The sequence below is a fragment of the Nerophis ophidion genome, linkage group LG20, assembly GCF_033978795.1.
Source record: "Nerophis ophidion isolate RoL-2023_Sa linkage group LG20, RoL_Noph_v1.0, whole genome shotgun sequence".
Lineage (NCBI taxonomy): Eukaryota > Metazoa > Chordata > Actinopteri > Syngnathiformes > Syngnathidae > Nerophis > Nerophis ophidion.
The window spans coordinates 47,392,307-47,397,046 of record NC_084630.1 but is presented as its reverse complement, the minus strand read 5'-3'; the positions used below and the strand labels follow the sequence as shown (position 1 = coordinate 47,397,046).

General features: G+C 37.6%; 1 long non-coding RNA gene across 1 annotated transcript; it reads left to right on the top strand.

Annotated features, from left to right (window-relative positions):
* Positions 1-2,025: 2,025 nt before the first annotated feature.
* Positions 2,026-3,492, top strand: LOC133538619 (uncharacterized). The gene is made up of 3 exons (XR_009803058.1): positions 2,026-2,100; positions 2,328-2,457; positions 3,287-3,492. It is a non-coding gene; the product is annotated as an uncharacterized LOC133538619 (long non-coding RNA).
* The last annotated feature ends 1,248 nt before the right edge of the window (positions 3,493-4,740 follow it).

The following is a 4,740-nucleotide window of genomic DNA, read 5'->3' as shown; positions in this document are numbered from 1 at the left end:
AGTAACCTGTTTGTTTAATGATCACGGCAACAAATAATGCACAAAAACATAAAAATAGCAACGAGCAAATTCAGAGCCAGGAATATCTCTTAAGCAACTAAAACAATATTATATATTAAATAATAGTACATTAAAATAAAATTTAAAAAATGTTTGTTTAATGATTTTGATTGATTGATTGATTGATTGATTGATTGATACTTTTATTAGTAGATTGCACAGTACAGTACATATTGCGTACAATTGACCACTAAATGGTAACACCCCAATAAGTTTCTCAACTTGTTTAAGTCGGGGTCCACGTTAATCAATTCATGGTACAAATATATACTATCAACATAATACAGTCATCACACAAGTTAATCATCATAGTATGTACATTGAATTATTTACAATCCGGGGGGTGGGATGAGGAGCTTTGGTTGATATCAGTACTTCAGTCATCAACAATTGCATCAACAGAGAAATGTGGACATTGAAACAGTGTAGGTCTTATTTAGTAGGATATGTACAGCCAGCAGAGAACATAGTGAGTTCACATAGCATAAGAACAAGTATATACATTAGAAGTACATTTGATTATTTACATTAGGTTATATATAATCCAGGGAGTGGGATGTGGAACTTTGGTTGATATCAGAGAAGTTAAGTCCCTACCTTTAGTCAAAAGTGATTTATGACCCCCCATAAAACAATGATTTATGACCCTCAAGGTCAAAGGTCAATGATTTATGAGGGGTCAAGTTCAAAGGTTAATGATTTATGAGGGGGTCAAGGTTAAAGGTCAAAGTCAAAGGTCAAAGGTCAGGTTCAAATGTCAAGGTCAAGTGGGTGTGGCTTACCCGGAAGAGGGTGGAGTTAAGACCTGCGGTGGGAGTGGTTAAACCAGGAAGAGGGTGGAGTTTTAAACAGAAAGAGGGCAGAGTTAAGACCTGCGGTGGGAGTGGTTAAACCAGGAAGAGGGTGGAGTTAAGACCTGACAGGGAACAGAGGAGGGTTCAGTTTTTTTAAGAAAGCAATGTCATCTGAGCAGCATGTGACCATATATTTGATAGTTTAAATGTTTACGATCGTTTGAAACAACTTCCAGATTTCGATGTATTGATGGCTGGGAATGTTACGTGTGGAGATGTGGACACGCACGCACTTCACACACACACACACACACACACACACACACACACACACATTCGTACGCACTGTTATTACCATGTTATTAGACATTGTCTTAGTCATTATTTGGAGCTTTATACGTTAGCGTAAAGACTTTGTTCGATTCGGTCATGATTAGTGAAACGCCTGTTTCGATTGATAAAAATAATAAAACTTACATTGACGCTCCGCAAAAAAGTCGAGTGTTTCTAAATCGTATTCAGTTTTCAGCTAAAAGAAAGAAGAGACGGAAGCCCTTTCTCGATATTTTCATCGTTATCTACCGTGGATTGGGAAGTTTTTGGTGGACACGCACACACGCACACACACACACACTTCACACACACACACACACACGCACGCACGCACGCACGCACGCACACACACACACACACACACACACACACACACACACACACACACACACACACACACACACACACACACACACACACTCGTACGCACTGAAACAACTTCCGTACCTCACGAAAACATATTTAAACAGATGGAAAAAACTATCGCAGAACACAGTGTCACGTAGCAACTGGTCTTTACGGTCGTTTGAATCAACAGGTCAGTTTGGGGGACAAAAGGAGGGTTCAGTTTTTACTGACTTCCCATCTGACAGTTTAAATGTTTATGACCGTTTGAATCAACAGGACACGCACGCACACACACACACACGCACGCACACACACACACACACACACACATACACACACACACACACGCACACACACACACACACACACACACACACACACCATTACCTCTGCTTTACCATGTTATTAGACATTGGTTTAACTCCATTTAAGCATTTAAACGTTAAAAGCATTGCACTTGTACGACGATGTAATACCTTTTTTTTTTTAACAACCGATGACGACGAAGTGAAAGACGATGAACTTTGCTTAAACGGTCTTACAAAGTTGGAAGATGATTTTCGAGGTGTGTTTAAACCTTCAAATTATTTAATATTATGTGTATTCATTATTTAGTTTCATAGAGGATTTGCCGTAAGATCCTAACGCGATCGTTTTAACACAATCGCAGTCTGGTGAGTCAAATGATTCTCATTTTACAAGAAAAAAAACATGCGGTATACGATACATATATACATATATTTACTTACAGATTTTCCGTTTACATCTCTTGCTCACTGGTCTCCCTTAAAGCTGGCGGGTCCGTCAACGGCCGTTCCAGGCAGAGGAGAAGGCTTGATTGCGCCAAAGACTCCAGACATCGAATCCTTGCTCCGAGGGGAAATCATCGAAAACGACGGTGAATGTCCGACAGGCACCCGCTGTAAGTTTTTCTCGTTTTCTGTAAGCTTTTTAAGATTCTCAGGAGCTTTAAAGAGCTCCTCTCATTCCAATGTCTTTCGCTCAAATGAATTTCGCGCCTAAGGGGAATGGGCGGGGACTGATTCCGGAGGTGGGCGGTTGTTTCCGCCAAGCAACCTTCTGGTTGAAATGGAGTGTGGATCAAGATGGATCCCTACTCTATATTCTTTTATTTAACCCAATGTTTTTTAAATACGTGTATAATGCTTTATATCCTATGTGTTGTGAATTCCATCCTACAATATCTTCCAAGGAACCCAAAGAAATGTTACCACACCTCCCGCTTTATTTATTCTATAGATTGCCTGAACTATTTCATAAACTAAATCTTGTCTTGTTTCTGATGCTATGTTTTTTATGCTCATCAATGCACTGTTGGACTGCGAGCACACAACTACTTTCCTTGCTTTGTTTTCCTCTATCCAGTTAACTGCCATATAAATTGCTACCAATTCCCCCGTAAAAACAGATAGTTTATCACTGATTATTTTATTTAATACTATGTTTCCTTGTGGGATAACTGCTACAGCTCTTACCTTTATTTTTTTTTATATAGTTTTTGATGCATCCGTATATATCATATCTCAATCCATTTTTCTATCCGGTAACTATTTAAATTTCTATTCTTTAGTAATTGCATGTTTTCTTTTGGGTTATCAAACATCCACGGTGGTATTGCAGGCATTGGTACTGTAGGACTAACTTTAATATTGTCAATTTTAACTTTATTACATATGACTCCTATAATCCACCCAAAACTATTCTTTTTTGTTTTCTCTTTTTCTTGGCAGATTGGTAGCACTGGACAAGTCGGATATCCTTGCTTGGATCCTTTTAAAGTTGCCCGATAAACTGCTGAGAGTTGATCTCTCCTCTTGTCCAAAGGTTTTTCGTTCATTTTTACTTGTAATACTGCCACTAGGGTTGATGTAGTAGCTCCACAACATAACCTTAAAGCCTGTGACTGGATCCGGTCTATTTTCCCAAGTCATGTTTTTGAAGCAGATTGGTAAATAATGCATCCGTAATCAATAACAGATGGAATTAAAGTTATAAATACATACATGTATTGTTTTCAACGTTAACCTATCAGCCCCCCAATCATTACCCCTCAAAGACCTCATTATATTTAACACCTTTTTACTTTTTCCCCTATTTTTTTATTTTCCGGAAGGAACACTCCTGAAGGAATAAATAAAGTACTATCTAATCTAATCTAATCAAATCTATTTTGCTGATGTGGGTTGACTAGTTCATATTTTTATCAAACCATATTCCTAAATATTTAAATACTTGTACCTCTTCTATATTTTCACCTTAGAGTTTTTATTTGGAGCTTGTTTGGTACTTTTGTCTTTGTAAAATGTATGACTTTTGTCTTTCCAACAGAGAATCTTAAACCTCAAGCCGTTCCCCAGTCTTGAACATTATTTACCACTTTGTTAGTTTTTTGATTATTTCTTTTGACTCTAAATAATATACTAGTCTTTCATTAATCTTTTTTTTTTTCCATTACTTTTCCCCAAATTTATAATTTCCTGCCTCTTCCGGGTCTTACCCTGACTTGCATATTGGAATTGTTACCGCTAATTTTCCCCTCTGCCGGTCATTCTCCTTCTTCATATATCCTGTCATATCATTTCAAGACCACTTCTTTGACGATGCCACCTAAGTTTTTGATCATTTGATAACCCGCTAGGTCTTTCCCCGGTGACGTATTTTTAACCTTTTTCAAAATTCGAACCATTTCATTCAAAGAAAATGTCATATCCATAGTGTTGGTAAAGCTATTAACGTTGTCTTCCATCATTTCCCCAATATTTAAACTCATTGTTTTTTCTCTCTTTTGTTTTTCCACATTTCTCAAATTATCATTACTGTGCACTTCAACAAATGTTTTTGCTAAAGGTTCTGCTGTTTCTTTACCCGTGACTACATCTTCTTTGATAAATGTGGCACATCATCCTCTTTACCCTTCATTCCTATCTTTACGAATCGTTATATATCCTTTTATTATAAAGTTTAATTTTGGCTTCAGCCCTGTTTCTTGAATACAAATTATACGTGGTTTAGTTTTCATATTTTTAATATATCCCTTTAATTCATGTTCGGTTGCTATACAACTTCTGGCATTCCACCGGACCATTAACAGGGTGTTGGAATGTGGTGACATGACTCCGTCACGTCTACTCTCCGTAGTACAGCTTGCACCCGGTACCAAGATAGTTCTTTCAACAACTTTGAT